At 40.2% G+C, this 16,199-nt stretch overlaps 1 protein-coding gene across 3 annotated transcripts in view; it reads left to right on the top strand.

Moving 5' to 3' along the window:
• Nucleotides 1-5,161: 5,161 nt before the first annotated feature.
• LOC137655607 (centrosomal protein of 41 kDa-like) overlaps nucleotides 5,162-16,199 on the top strand; it is a 101,815-nt gene continuing 90,777 nt past the window's right edge. Inside the window, exon 1 of one of the 3 annotated variants that reach the window (XM_068389523.1) lies at nucleotides 5,162-5,717. The gene's annotated coding sequence lies outside the window, so the exon portion shown is untranslated. The remainder of the gene's footprint in view (nucleotides 5,718-16,199) is intronic. The other 2 variants (XM_068389513.1, XM_068389529.1) reach the window with 2 other exon arrangements.

A 16,199-nucleotide genomic window follows, 5' to 3' on the forward strand; every position in this document is an offset into this window, starting at 1 on the left:
ATAGGAAAATGTTTATATTAATGTTGTTACTGTTTTTAATATATTCTATTTTTCCTGGTTTCATTTCCTCCCTGAGCTATTTTCCCTGTTGGAGTCCCTAGTCTTATAGCATCCTGCTTTTCCACATAGGGTTGTAGCTTAGCAAGTAATAATAATAATAATAATAATAATAATAATGATAATAATGAAACACCTGAGCCGGTACCAAACGTAACAGTATGAGAAGTATAGAAAGTATTAAAAAGTATGAAAAGAGGAAACGCAGAAGATATCCTAACAATTGATTTAATGATAGATGGAGGAGTTTTCATTGGAGTAAAACTGACTTAACTTTACACAAAATGTCTAGAAGAATGTTTTATACCTACAGTTTTGAAAAAAAATTTATGACTATACTAATTCACAAAAAGGGAGACACAACAGACATGAAAAATTGCCACCTAATAGGTTTACTCTTCATAATATATAAAATATTTACAAAGATCATTTTAGGCCAAATAGAAAGACAACTAGACTTTAATCAATCAAGAGAGCAGGTAGGCTTTAGAAGTGGATATTCGACAAATGACCAAAGCCATGTAGTTAACCAACTAAATTGGAAAATCGAGAGTATGACAAACCACTATGTATAGGATTTATAGACTATGAAAAAGCTTTTGATTCTGTCAAAGCATCAGCAGTAATGAAAGCCCTTCAAAATCAAGGAATAGAAGAATTTTATGATAGAACTCTTGAAGATATCTATACAGGAAGTACAGCAATCCTAAAACTATATAAAGATAGAAGATTTCTTTTGAGAAAGGAGTCAGATAGGGAGACCCTATCTCTCATGAATTATTCCCAGCACGCCTAAAAGTTTTTAAGAATTTAGATTGGGAAAATGTAGGAATTGATATTAATGGGGAATACCTCAACAATTTGAGATTTGCAGATGACATAGTTAAATTTGGTGAATCATAGGAGGAATTACAAAAGATGATAGAAATTTTGAATAGAGAGAGCAGAAATATAGGACTGAAAATGAATATGAATAAAACTAAGATGATGTTCACGGAAAATGCAGAGACAACAAATAAGAGTTATGCACGAGCCTCTAAAAGTTGGTTATGAATATACGTACTTACGACAGACAGTATGTATTTCCCCAGGACACGAAACCCAAAATTAAATGAAGATTAAGCATGGGATGGAGAGCATTTGGTAAGGAGAAAAAATATGAAAAATAAAATGCCACTTTCTCTAAAAGGAAAAGTATTAAATGAGATGGTCTTACCAGCATTAACTTATGCATCAGAAACTTGGAGCCTTATTAAAGCCTTAGAACATAAGCTAATTACAACTCAAAGAGCTATGGAAAGAATGATTATTGGAATAACACTAAGAGACAGAAAAAAGGGCAACATGGATACGAGAGGAAACTAAAGTAGAGGATATTCTAACAACATGTAAGATAAAGAAATGTACATGGGTAGGACATATACGTAATGAGAATGACAGACAATAGATAGGCATTTAGAATAATAAAATGGATTCCTAGAGATTGTAAAAGAAATAGGGGAAAGAAGAAAAAACGATGGGTTGACGAACTAAGAAAGTTAAGGGAGTGTTGGACTGGCACAGAAAGGCCATAAACGGACACAAGTGAAAGAACATATCCGAGGCCTTTGTTTTGCAGTGGACTAGTAACGGCTGATGATGATGATGATGATGTTGATGATGATGATGATTACATATATATATATATATATATATATATATATATATATATATATATATATATATATATATATATATATATATATATATATATATATATATTGTTATATCAACTTTTAATTTCAATTACTAATGTCTTTTTCTACTTATTTACATGAAAAAATCATACATCATTTTCTTGTCTTTCCTTAACGCGTCAACTGGGCAATATTTTTTGCCATTCCACACATTCGGTATTCCAATTATTAAAAATATTTCATCGAAATTTCATTAAAATTTCTATTGTTCGCTTTTTCCATATGATGTTTTCCCAAGTAACCATAAGAGTAGTTTTTTTTTCATCCGGAGATTTATAATAACATCTTCCTTTCCTCTTATACTTACCTACCCTTACAAGTGGATTTTTTTTTTTTTACCAGTCTGTATAACGTTTGAAGACTTAACACAGGTCAACACAGCATCATCTACAAACATCAGCCATTCCACATACCGCTCACATCATCCTTTCCACTCACCCCCTACAAACCTTTGCGTGCATCAACTTTGTTAATCGATATAGCCTACAATTCTTACCCCGCCTCATACGCTATGCAAGAAATAATCTCAACATGTTTTTTAATCTAAATTGACTTGTGCATTACATTTTGCATCCAATAGAGGAGAGTTGACTCGTAAATTTCCACCTTGTCCTTCAATTATATTACCAATCCTTTTTTATTCCACCTATTCTGTAACTTGACTCTTCTCTCATCTTCCCACCGTATTCATTCCCAGATACTTATTATTATTATTAAGATGGTAGAATGAACGAATTAACATTTTTCATCAGGATAAATTGAGCATAGAAAATCTTAAAAGACATTCTTAATGTGTATTTTTTGCGTGTGTGTGCAGTTAAAGAAGAAACAGATCGGATCTAGTTCTCAAATGTAGATTTCCAATCAAGAATCACACCTAGAATTTTAAATGAATAGTATATAATGTAGTCAAGGAGACTGCATGCTCAGGACCCAGTGTTCTTGAAATATTCGGTTAGAGTTCTGTTAGGGTTCAACTTCATGCCCCATAATTTTCACCATGCACTAATTTTAGCTATATCTCTAATAATGGATCCAGCAACCATAGATCTACATTCAAGATATAAAATTAATGCAAAGAGAGCAGCGCCATCTGCATATCAATTGACTGCTTTAATTTCCTCACCGTCTATATCAACATTCATTGATCCACCTTCCTGGTTTACACATACCTTCATTGCCCTACTCATGCTTACATTTACTCATCTTTCTACTCTTGAACAATAAACCATGTTTCCTAACTTAGGTTGGCTCCGGAGTAAAATTGAATACAATTATCACCGCTTCATTGCTCTCATGCCAACTACCCTCATCACTAAAGTGATGACTACATTTCAAAATTGAGAAGCATTAGAGATGAAAGATGAATATTAACAAAAGTTTTAGAAGTTTGCAAATTGTTAGGATGGTTTGACAAAATTAACTGCATCAAATTATTTTAAATATTCTAAATGAAAAATATGTGTCAATAATTATAATGCAATCCATTTCCTAAAACTTGTAAGAACGTAATGTCATTTATGGAGAAATAAATTTGTTTATCATTTACAAATAGCTTGAACTCCATTCCATATCTGTAGTACTTTTGGTAGACGAATAGTATAGATACAAAACATGACTAGGCCTTGCAGCCTACACTTCCATAGGGTACCCCTCTGATTAATGGTTCATGTGATGAATAAAAATCTAAAATTCGTATACAATACTTTATATCAATCAAGTAACCTTGAGATACTAAAATTATCTACCAACAGTCTACCATTTAATTGTAGGTTAAATAGTCAGTAGTAATTTATGCACGTCCGGGTCAAAGGCAGCACTAATATTAAGTAAAGTCAAGATGCCACATTTGTCCTCATGCATCATTTCCAGTCGACAATTTACAACGAGCATGCAGCAGTCTCCGTCGAAAATGATTATCTGTATGTTACCTGGTTATTCGGCATTGCTTCGATTTCTCCTCTTTGGGGGCTATGACCGCAGGTCTATGAGCGAAAGTTCTGGACTATATATATATATATATATATATATATATATATATATATATATATATATATATATATATATATATATGTGTGTGTGTGTGTGTGTGTGTGTGTGTGTGTGTGTGTGTGTGTTCCTAAATGACTAACCAGTGATTCAAGAATCTACTAGCACTTTGGCATGTTTAAATATGCTCAAAGTAAAATCAAATTCCAGAGGAACATTTATTTTCCATGCCCAAAATTAAGAAAGGTAGGAGAACAACTTATGAGAGTGGATGTGTAGCAAAATTTTAGCAGGGTTTGTGGTATACAAGTCGGCCAACAATCTCAAAGATTATAAAAATGCTATAATGGTTGCCAAAACTATTATTATTATTATTATTATTATTATTATTATCATTATTATTATTATTGTTGTTGTTGTTACTTGCTAAGCTATAACCCTAGTTGGAAAAGCAAGATGTTATAAGATCAAGTGCTCCAACAGAGAAAAGAGCCCAGTGAGGAAAGGAAATAAGGAAATAGATAAACTACAAGAGAAGTTATTAACAATTGAAATAAAAAAAATTAAGAACAGTAACAATATTGAAATATATCTTTTATATATACTGTAAACTATAAAAACTTAAAAATAGAACAAGAGTAAGAGAAATAAGATGAGAGTGCCAGAGTGTACCCCCAAGCAAGATAACTCTACCACAAGACAATGGAAGACTGGTCTATGGGCAGACCATGGTACAGAGACTATTGTACTTCTCAGGACTAAAGAACAATAGTTTGATTTTGGAGTGTCGTTCTCATAGAAGAGCTGCTTACCATAGCTAAAGAATCTCTTCTACCCATACTAATAGAAAAGTAGCCACTGAATAATTACAACGCAGTAGTTAACCTCTTGAGCGAAGAAGAATTGTTTGGTAATCTCAGTATTGTCGGGTGTATGAGGACACAGGAAAATATGTAAAGACTAGGCCAGACTATTCGGTATATGTATAGGTAAAGGGAAAATGAGCCGTAACCAGAGAGAAGGATCCAATGTAGTACTGTCTGGCCAGTCACAGGACCCAATTATTCTCTAGTGGTAGTATCTCGACGGGTAGCTGATGCCTTGGCCAACCTAAAGATCAGTAAGGTGTAGCAAGGTATAATCCCAAGTGATTTCAAAGTAGAATGGGATATAATTGAAAATGGAAATATTCATTAAGACTTTTTTATGACTACAGAAAATAGCTCAATTACAATATTCTAGTATAAGCTTAGACACTTTGTACCTATTAATGGATAGAAGGCCCGTAAACTAGCGAAGTGAACAAGTGTAGGAGCCATGACCCGTTAATCCTGACGACTTCCTCATATGATATAATGTTAAATCGCATTTATTTTATTTGTGCGTCTGGTTCAGCATCAATCTCTTTCGGGAAACTCGGAAAAAGACTAATTGTATTATCTATTAAGAAATTTTATACACATATTAGCTAGTTCTTGGTCACTATAACCAGCTGACTAACCACCGAACAACAAAATACTCAACAACTATCCTAACTACTAAAAAAAAAGTGAATGACCTATGCAACTACCAACTTTTAATAGATAAGTGTCATCTCGACTTAGCTTGAGTTAGAATTTTGAAAGCTTTAGTTTGTTTGTGTATTTAGTAAAGGTCTCCTATGATGACAAGACCCGCTATGACGTCATAATGTTTTGTTTAGGAATTCGAAACCACAACAAACCCAATCCGAGTTTCTGTAACTTCGTGCCATTGAAGTTTCTTCCTGGTGGAGGGAGTTTATTTTCATGATCACCAGGTTCCCCATCAGATGAGATCATTTTGGTAAATCAGCGGCGCTTGATTGACCGAGGTGTCAAATATTCATGCAAACGATCGAGCCACGAGTGCCAGTGCCACAACGCTACGGTGAAGGTGCCACCTCTGCTCTCAAAGGTACTTAGAAAATAATCGTATCACTAATCTCCACATATGTTTTGGGAATTAGATTTTTGCTTGTGGTTTTGTGTGATATAAGCATTGGGCTTTAATAATGTTTAGGCGTACGATCATGTCAAAGTAAATAGACTAGGGTTAGACAAGGCAAGTCTGACCTTTTGAATTTTAGGCTATGCCACAGACTATATATACCATTAAATTCGGTTTAAGTAGGCTACATTAAGCCTGTAAATTTAGCGTTTTGGTACTCTTGATTTTGATTTTTTTTAAGTCAATTGCCAAAAAACTTTTGAATACCATAGTACAGTAGTTAATTTGGTATTATTGTAGTGTATTACAGGGTAATGTAACCTATGAAAAAAACTGCTTTTTCTTATAGAATAAATTACGCTCTCTTCGTAAATGACACTTATTTACAATGCAAATAATAACTTGATTATCCCAAAAATAATTATCAATGTGGTTAGCGTGCACAGCTGAGCATGTACATAGGAGTTTGAAACGAAAACCATTATATTTCTAAATAATATCCCTGTTCTTAGACGATCTAATGGGTTTTCGGTTTATTTGTTGTTGAAATGAATGTCAAATTCAGTGAAAGCACGTTATTTACTAAAAGAAAAACTTATTATTTTCTGTTCAAAATGTTTTGTCTGTAACTACTGTATAATTTTATCACTACCAAGCTTAGACACGTGAAAATTGTTTTGTATAGCGTTACCCTTGCACTGTTCAGAGAAACTTTGATGGTAAATCTTCACCTGTACTCTGTCACTTGTAAACATCGAAGACGTGCATTTCTCTTCATGTCGGCCAGGATGCTATGGTCTTAAGTATCAGGTTTGCATCGCTTGCATAAACTGACTTGGGACATCGTTTTCTTACTAACTGAATATTTTGGTATTTATAAACTGCACAAGTAAGGTTCTCCCAATTGATTTACTATCAGCAAGAACACAGTTAACTGATATAGTTTTGGTAAGTAGTGGGGTGCAGTTGGTGAAGCCTTTGAGTAAGGAAACGGCGGCCTAGGTAAGGTTATGGGGGAACGTAGGAGTTTGATATTTGTTGGTGACAATGCGTGAGTAAAGACTGACTAATTTTTAAACATAGAGGTATGCTAGCCTTGGCCCTGGTGATAGTATACTAAGTCAACAGTGGTAATAGCATGTAGAATTAGACTGGATCTATAAAAAATTTGCAAATATACACTCTAGCCTTTCTTTATTTTATTATACTTTACAGTAAAGGCTGTTTTCCTGGTCTCATCGCATGCAGAAAATGCCAGGGTAATATTTCGATAGAGTCCCACCCAGCCATTACTGCTTGCCAGTACATAGGAGCCTGATGTTTTTCTCTTTTCTTGAGCGATTCGCTCATGCACAGTGGAGCACAAACCATTAAGAACTCTATTGAAATACTACTGAAATCTGATGGTTTTTGCTCTGCCTTGCGTTCGCTTCGCTCGCGAAAAAAGAAAAACATCAAGCTCCTATGTACTGGTAAGTGATAAAGGCTGAGTGGGACTCTCTTTTAAAATATTACCAAGGCCAGTACCTTACAGGACCTACAAGACAAGATTTGTTTGTTATTTACAATATTAAGCATTTAGAGTAAATTTACGATAGATAACCTGTAGTACACGATCCTAATTTGACCTCTTCTGGTTGCAATTTAGAATAGGTATTACAATCTTAAAAAAGAATCAGAATCCATCACAGTGATCAGCAGTGTATAACAGATTACTACAATTGACAAAATTTAGTTTGTGCTTTAAAAACAAGAATACTCACCACCCATAGTATGAGGAGAGTACATAACCTTGAAATTGCCAAAATATGTTAAACGGGAGAAATATCTGAAATTGGTGAAATCATTTTCAAAATTATCTTTTGAATCATAGAGTTGTCTCATGAAATCATAATTCAAATATTCCATAAATAGATGGGAATGTCTTTGCAACTAACAGCAAATCTTTGCATATTAAAGAAATTGATGTAATATCTAGAAGTTTCATAAATGTCTCGATAGGTAGTAGGTTGGCCAGGGCACCAGCCACCCGTTGAGATACTACCGCTAGAGAGTTATGGGGTCTTTTGACTGGCCAGACAGTACTACATTGGATCCTCCTCTCTGGTTACGGTTCATTTTCCCTTTGCCTACATACACACTGAATAGTCTGGCATATTCTTTACATATTCTCCTCTATCCTCATACACCTGACAACACAGATTACCAAACAATTCTTCATCACCCAAGGGGTTACTGCACTGTAATTGTTCAGTGCCACTTTCCTCTTGGTAAGGGTAGAAGAGACTCTTTAGCTATGGTAAGCAGCTCTTCTAGGAGAAGGACACTCCAAAATCAAACCACTGTTCTCTAGTCTTGGGTAGTGCCATAGCTTCTGTACCATGGCCTTTCACTGTCTTGGGTTAGAGTTCTCTTGCTTGAGGGTACACTCGAGCACACTCTCCTATCTTATATCTCTTCCTCTTGTTTTGTTAAAGTTTTTATAGTTTATATAGGAGATATTTATTGTTGTTACTCTTCTTAGAATATTTTATTTTCCTTTTTTCCTTTCCGCACTGAGCTATTTTCCCTGTTGGAGCCCCTGGGCTTATAGCATACTGCTTTTCCAACTAGGGTTGTAGCTTAGTAAGTAATAATAATAATAATAATAAAACTAAACAAAATAGAAATAAAATCAGAGAATGTGTTATTAGATCATATAATTCTTTTTTTTAGATATTAGAAATGCCTTTAAGAGTAGTTGAATTATTTGTAGAAAAATATTTAAAAACCATCAAAATTATTTAGAAACTAAGCTTTATTCATTCACTGATGTCATATAAAGTTTTTACTCTTGAGATGCCCATAGTACTAGAGATTGTATAGTGTTTTTTTCCTATTACTATTTATTATTGTCAAATACTTTTCTTTATTTCAAGTAGCATTTAGACTTTATTTCATGAAGTGAAGTTACTCATATTTTGAATTTTATTCCTGTTTAGACAAGGACTTTTTGGAAACCTCCATGTAGATTTGCTTATGAAATACATTCTTTGTTTGTTTCTCTGCGAATACAAACCTTCATCCTCTAAATAGAGAGATTATTTTGGCGTAAGCTGGAATGTCGGTTGAATTTGTTAATGAGGTAAATGACAGGTGGTGCGAGCTGCCATAAAGCCCCGCCCCACCTCACCTCCTGTTGAAAGAGCCTCAGTGAATGTGGACTTAGGGTTATGCCCTTATCCAAACTTTTATTTTCTTTTTCTTTCAGCGAGTGAATACTGGCTGTTGATTGCTGTAGTGATAGATGTGAAGTGAAAATATTTTTAACTGTACTTTCCTGGGGAAGGATCGACGTGGCAACTGGTTTTTGAGTAAACCGGCTTTAGTTCCATATTCTCTCTGTGCATCTTGTAGAGGGCAGGATTGTTCGCAATCATCCCAGTCAGCCAAGTGTAAGTTGTGGCCTGTACAGTGGCAGGTGGATACCACGAGGATAAAGAAAAGAGCTAAGCAATTGCTAAGCATTCGTCGGTGTCTATATTAGCAGTGCTCAAGAAGACATTGAAGAAGTCTTTCGCTTCTTCCGTCTCCTCAGTGAGTGCATCTGCTGCAGCTGCTCTTGCGCATAAGACGGTGCCCTCGGATATGCATCGGCAGGATTTTTTGGGTCTGGTGGTCTGTATTTCCCCAGTGTTTGCTGCATTCCATCAGAGATTGGAGGCTCTTCACTTGTTTCTGTTCAAACTGCTGACAATGAGAGTTCTTTCAGGTAGGCCCTCCATGACTTTGTAGGGGGAGCTGGTAGCTAAGACTACCTCTCCTCTGGTATCCCCAATGCTATCTCCCATGGTGTCTCCAATGGTGAAAGGTGTGTTTGTACTACCAGTGTCAGTGACCCCATTGTTGGTCCTTTAGGTACCCCTTGTATACTCAAAAGAATTGTTTAGACTCGTGAAGTGACCTCTGTACTGACAGAAAATACTCTGGCGTTGGGAGGTGTCACACCTAGTAAGTTGGTCCCGAGGTCGAAAGTGTGTGTTGCTTTGGTGATTAGGGTTACCCTGTTCATCGCTGACCCAGTCATCCTAGTGTTAGTCACCCCTTCCTCTGTGCTCATCACCCCTATCCTTGTGCCTGGGGGTCTATTGTCCGTAAACCCTGCTCTGTCTGTGCCTGTGATGCTGCTTGTTAGCATGTCGCAAGCTCCTGGGAGTAGGTTTTCCCTCTCCCTGTGGCAGTGTTCCTCAGTGTTGTAGTTCCTGTTGGAGTATCCCATGTGGTTCCTTCCCTCTAGGAAGTGTCGTTTCATTAGTTGCTCAGACCTTGACTCTTCCTTGCAGAGCCCGGGGTGAGAGTCGGGAAGGGAAGAAACATTGGCATTCCTCCTCCTCCTCCTCCTCCTCCTCCTCCTCCTCCTCCTCCTCCTCCTCCTCCTCCTCCTCTTCCTCCTCGTAATCTGACTCATCTTTCAAGATGAAGAGGACGGGTCCTTGGGGCAGTGCTTGGAGTGGGCTGAGACCCTTTGCCACAGGCCCCCCCCCCCCTCAACTCCCCTGGTAGCCACGTAGGACAGGAGTTACTATACGGCCCTCTATGCTTTCTGTTCCTTGATTGGAAGAGCTTCAGCACCTTCCATCTCCCTTCCTACCTTAATGGTGTAGTCTTGCTTCTCCCTCAACCTGTGATACTTTGGTAGAGTGAGTTGAGAAGAGGGCACCTCTCAAGCCTATCTTGGAAGACTAAGAGTTTGGGGTGGATGGGTCTTTTCCCTGTGCCTTGGGTCATGGGCTGTGGCCTTTGCCCAGCCCCAATCTGCAGAGGGAAAAGTATATGACACTTCCTCTAGCTCTGCTGGGATCAGCGGCAGTGATTCTTTCCTCACTACTTTTGTCTTTGCGGGGTCTTCTTCAGCCCCTAGTACGTTCCTGGTTCTGTCCTTGGGACAGAACGGTTGTACTCGTGGGGCTAAGTGAATCACCAGAGCATCCTTCCACACCCTCTACCCTCCAGGGAATGACGGTGTTCTGGATTTGGCTACCCCTAGAACACTGAACCTTGGACTGGTACTGACTGAGACAGACACAATCCTGAGTCAGTGTTCCTTCATGGATGTCCTTGCTCTCATTCGTAAGTGCAGTGGACTGGGGAGGAGACTTTGGCACCAATTATAGGGAGAACCTTGGTCATTGATAGACATTTTGGTGTCCCTCAAGGCTTGAGGCCATCCTCAGAGCTTCCTTGGTTAGATCTGTTCGAGTCTTGCCATTCAAGTAGGATCTTGCCTCCCCTCCTTCTTGAAGCAGTGAAGGTTCTATGCACCAGAGCATGCTGTATCATTTCCACTGCAGGTTGACCAGTCATCGTGCGCACTGACAGGGGACTGCTTAGAGAGACTCAAGGCGGAAGATATGTACTTCTTGGCATTTAAGTTGGCGGCCATGCAATTGTCTACAATGTCCTCCCTCCAAGCTGTTTCCTGGCTTAATCAATGGTCAGGAGCTTTGATGTACTTTGCAAAGTCATTGGTGTTATAAACACCAGTGTCATTGGAGAAGTTTAAGAGTCTCGTACTGTCTTGTTTGGAAGGCAGTAACCTTTCTTGCACACCAGTCAGCAAACCAGTGGGCTAAATGAGTTTTAAATAGAAGGGATACTTGGTTTCCCATTTCTTAAAACAAGTTAGCCCTGAAGTAACTCTGTCGTTTCGAAACTCTTCTGTGTCAGTGGCAACGTGTCTCCTTCCCAAGAGTCTCGGGCAAGTGGCAGTGGAGAAGTGGAGGACTGCTTTGCAGGACTTCCTGATGCAGTGCATAGTCTCCTTCAAGTGCCTTGGCCCTTCAAAGGGAACTGCGACTAGACCCTTGGGTTCAACTGAGCTGGCGGGATCTGGTGCAAGGAAAGGGCTAGATCCTGATCTGGACTGCTCGGAACTTCTTTCCAAAAGGAGCCTGTGCATGCACAGCTTTTTCTAGTCCCCCAACCTTGTTCTTTTAGAGGGAAATGCGCACACCCACACACACCATTTTGTTTATGGCGTACTGCATAAATGAGAGAATAAAGAGAAGCATCAAATGCAATTACTTTACAATATTTCTTAGTCCTTTTGTAAGTAGAATATTTCCAGTTTTAAACATAAGACTTACCTGGTAGTTATATATATAGCTTACGTCCCTGACGTCACGGCAGAAAATTCAAAACTCGCGCCAATCGCCGATTGGATAGCCAGGTGTACCACCCCTGCGCCCTAGCGAGGTACTGGGGAACCATTCCAGGAACCCTCATATATTCCCTGCCGTTGCTAGCGGCGACACGTGGATATTCTGCTCGTCAAATTACTGATCTTACTTTGGTGAAGTACAAAACTTTGGTTGTTGACTCCCGCTTGTTTGATTTCGCTTTTGGATATTCTATAATACAATTGGATTTAGAAAATTTTGACCCATGCATGTTTGATTTCTCTTTAAATTTTTCAAAATGGCCACCCCCCCCTATAACTTTTAGGTTGTGTGTGACTGGGTGTAAGACCCGAATGGGTGAAGCTTCTCTTGATCCCCATTCTCTCTGCGTTACTTGCAGAGTTAAAGAATGTGATTTGGGGGATCGTTGTGATGAGTGTGTTCTTTTATCAGAGCATGAATGGATTGAGTTTGACTGGTATAGACGTAAACTCAGAAGGGATAGATTGAGACGAAGTTCTTCTTGTTCTTCTAATGACTTTTCCTCTTCCCATATCACTAACCCTATTCCTTCCCCTGTAGTGGTAGATCCTGATCCCGCTACTGTAACTGCTAATGAGCCGACGCTCAAAGACATGTTGGTTGCGATTAAAGCGCTGGGCGCTAAATTGGAATCGCTTGCGGCGGACAGAACTCAGCTTATGTCCGACGTTAAGCAGTTGAAGGGTGAAAGTGCGAAAAATGCAGTGAAGTTAAGTGCTGTGGAGGGTGCGCTTGCTCGCGTCTGTCGTCCTCCTAGTCCTAGATCTCTTCCAAGCTCCCCAACCCCTGGGAGAAGTAATGACGAATGGCGAAAGGAGACGAGAGGCTTTAAAACACGAGCAGACGTCTCCTCGAATGTACCTGTTGGCGTTTCCCAGGATGTTCACCCTCACCAATGGAAAGGTGAGGTTAAGTGTTTCTCGTCGTCTTCGGATGACGCTTTGCCTAAAAGAGGCTGGAAGCTTGCTTCCAGACCTCTTAAGAGGACCTTTGATAAGGCCAACCAACATCCTGCTAGTTCGCGGCCTGGCTGTAGCCATTGGGATACACCAGAGTCGTTTGAAAGTTCTCCAACTAAACGTCCTGCTAGGACGTCGGACGCTACCAAGGATCCTACTAAGCAGTTGTCAGGACCAGGCTTAACCTCGATACAGGCTCCCACGCAGCCTTCAGACTGGTTTTCACCATCCAGACGCTCTGAACGATGAGGAGAATGTTGTGGTGTCATCACCAATACAGTATTGCAATGTTCAGATCCTAACTTTATCATGGTACAAGAGATGCAAAATAGGCTCTCTTCGTTCATGCAGAACTACCAACGTAGCGACAAGCCTCAAGCTGACACATGGGACAGTTATTGTCAGGATCAAGACAGCGAGCGGTCTGGTCAGCACGTTATGAAACTTACTGTAGGACGTGTTCCAGAACGTAGTCTTAAGCGCGCGGTGGTTCATGATCTCGAACGTCCTCCTATTCGAGGCTCTGAGCTTCCTGCTAGCTACATTGAACGTCCTTTAGGACGTGATCCTGAACGATCAGCTAAGTCTGCAGTTGACAGCCCTAATGTCGAACGCGCTTTACTTCGAGGCGCAGAACGTCCTATCAAGCGCAAAGACGTCCTTCAGTCAGATCGTGTGCTCGAACGTCCTACAAAGAGAGACGTCGAACATCCTGTTATACAGGCTGTCAAACGTCCTACGAAACAGGCTGTCGAACGTCCTACGAAACAGGCTGCCGAACGTCCTACAAAACAGGCTGTCGAACGTCCTAGTTCTCAGGACGCCTACCGCTCTTCAAGATACTTTAGTGAACTTCCTCCAGGACGTGTTACCGAGCGACAAACAGCCGAACAGGTCGTTGAGCGGCAAGCGGTACGCAGCGCTGAACGCTTGTCAGGAAGCGACGGCAAGCACCTTTCAGAACACGATCCTGAACGCCCTATTTCTTACCGTATTTCAGACGCTTCAGAAGTTAGTCTTGATTATGACGATGAGGCTTACACTCTCCAAGATAACGCTGATTCTAACGCAGTTCACGTTCAGGAACTCATTAGTTGCGATCGCGTTGATCGTGAGTGTTTGGCTAAGCGGCAAGTAACACGCCCTCTTGATAATATACGTAAGGATCCAGTTTCTGTTGCTGTCAGAACTCAGGATCTTCTTGAGAAGGATACTGTTCTCAACACTGTTGCTCCCGATGGAACTTTACCAGAGAAGGACATCGAAGGTCAGCTTTCTCCTATGGAGTTTGAGGAAGTTTCAGAAGACGAAGACTATTTCTTTTAGTCATTCTGCTGATCTGAAATAACTTATGAAAGTTTTCACTGAGGAATTCTCAGACTTTTTTGTACCAGTTGCTCCTTGTTTGCCACCGTCTGAGTTTACTCTTGGGAAGGCGTCAAAGAAGGCTCGATTTACCAAGATGGTTTTATCACGATCGTCTAAGAGGGCTCTAAAACTGATGGGTGACTGGATGCAGTCCAAGAAAGACCTAGAGAAAGCGGCTTTTGCATTTCCTCCAGCTAGACTATCCTCTAGGTCTAGTATCTGGTTCGAGACAGTAGAAGTTCTTTGCTTGGGGATACCTGCCTCTGCCCAGGGAGATTTCTCAAGCCTTGTAGACGCTCCTCATTGGCCGGCCATGAGGAAGACCAAGATTTTCTGTTCTACATCGGAGATTGATCATCTGCTTAAGGGCATATTTAGAGCCTTCAAAGTTTTTAACTTCCTGGAACTGGACTTTAGGAGCATTGGGTAAAAAAGTTGTTACTTTTAAAGAAGGGGATACCTCTGCCTTAGTCCATTTAATGTCCTGTATGGATAAGGCTTTGCGGGATGGATCCAATGAATTGGCAGCACTCTTTTCTGCAGGCATTCTAAAGAAAAGGGATCAGTTATGTTCATTTCTTTCTCTGGGGGTTACTCCCTTCCAGAAATCCGAGCTGTTATATGCGCCTCTTTCTCCCTTGTTGTTCCCACAAGAAATAATTAAGGAAATATCGTCGGCCTTAGCTCAAAAGGCTACTCAAGACCTGGTCTCTAAGACAGCCAGAAAAGCCCTACCACCTTCTTTTGCCAGCCGCAAAACTAAGGAAGAAACTTCTTTTCCTAAGTTTTCCCTGCCCTTTCGAGGGAGGTCTTCCAGCAGGGGTAGCTCCAGACCTGACGCAAGAAGGAATAAGAGGAGAGGCTTCAGATCAGGGCGAATTAGAGTCTGACTGCTTTCGCCTTCAGGCAGTAGGAGCCAGACTACTCAACTTCTGGCAAGTATGGGAGAAGAGAGGAGCAGATCAATGGTCTATACAGATCTTGAAGGAGGGTTACAAGATCCCCTTTCTAGGGAATCCTCCTTTAGTCTTAGCTCCAGTGGATCTCTCTCCCAGATACAGAGAGGAGGCAAAGAGACAAGCACTGATTATCCAAGTGTCTCTCATGTTGGAGAAAGGGGGCCATAGAAAGAGTACAGGACATATGTTCACCAGGCTTTGACAACCACTTGTTCCTGGTACCTAATAACTAGTGGGGATGGTGTCCAGTCCTGGACGTGAGTGCGCTGAACAAGTTCATCCAGAAGACGAAGTTCTCAATGGAGACTTCGAAATCAGTTCTCGCTGCAGTAAGGAAAGGCGACTGGATGGTCTCATTAGACCTCCAGGATGCCTATTTTCACATCCCAATACATCTGAGCTTCAGGCCTTACCTAAGATTCGTATTCAAGGGAGAAGTTTTCCAATTTCGAGCCCTATGATTCGGCCTCAGCACAGCCCCACAAATCTTTACGAAACTCATGCTAAACGTAGCAAAAATCCCCCACTCAAGGGGCATCAGAGCCTCCCTGTATCTCGACGACTGGCTTCTCAGAGCTCACACATACGATCACTGCCTGAAGGATCTTCAGACAACCTTGAACCTTACAAAAGAACTGGGTCTCCTTGTCAACAAGGAAAAGTCTCGGGCTTTTCCATCTCCTTTAAGGATGGAGCAAGCCAGGTTGAAACTCTGATCTTTTCTAGGCAAAAACGTGTGTTCAGCAAGGAAGTGGATGAGTCTAGTAGGAACCCTCTCCTCCTTAGAACAATTTGTTCCCCTAGGAAGACTGAACCTTCGTCCTCTCCAATTCCATCTCAACCACCATTGGAACAAGGAGAAAGGAGCTCTTCATGATGCTCATCGACGAGTTCGGTGATGTCATCTTCATCCACCTCCAGACCCATGGACTTCCCAAGGGATACAATCTCTTTGACGTCTTC

Source organism: Palaemon carinicauda, chromosome 1 (assembly GCF_036898095.1).
Source record: "Palaemon carinicauda isolate YSFRI2023 chromosome 1, ASM3689809v2, whole genome shotgun sequence".
Taxonomy (NCBI): Eukaryota; Metazoa; Arthropoda; class Malacostraca; order Decapoda; family Palaemonidae; genus Palaemon; species Palaemon carinicauda.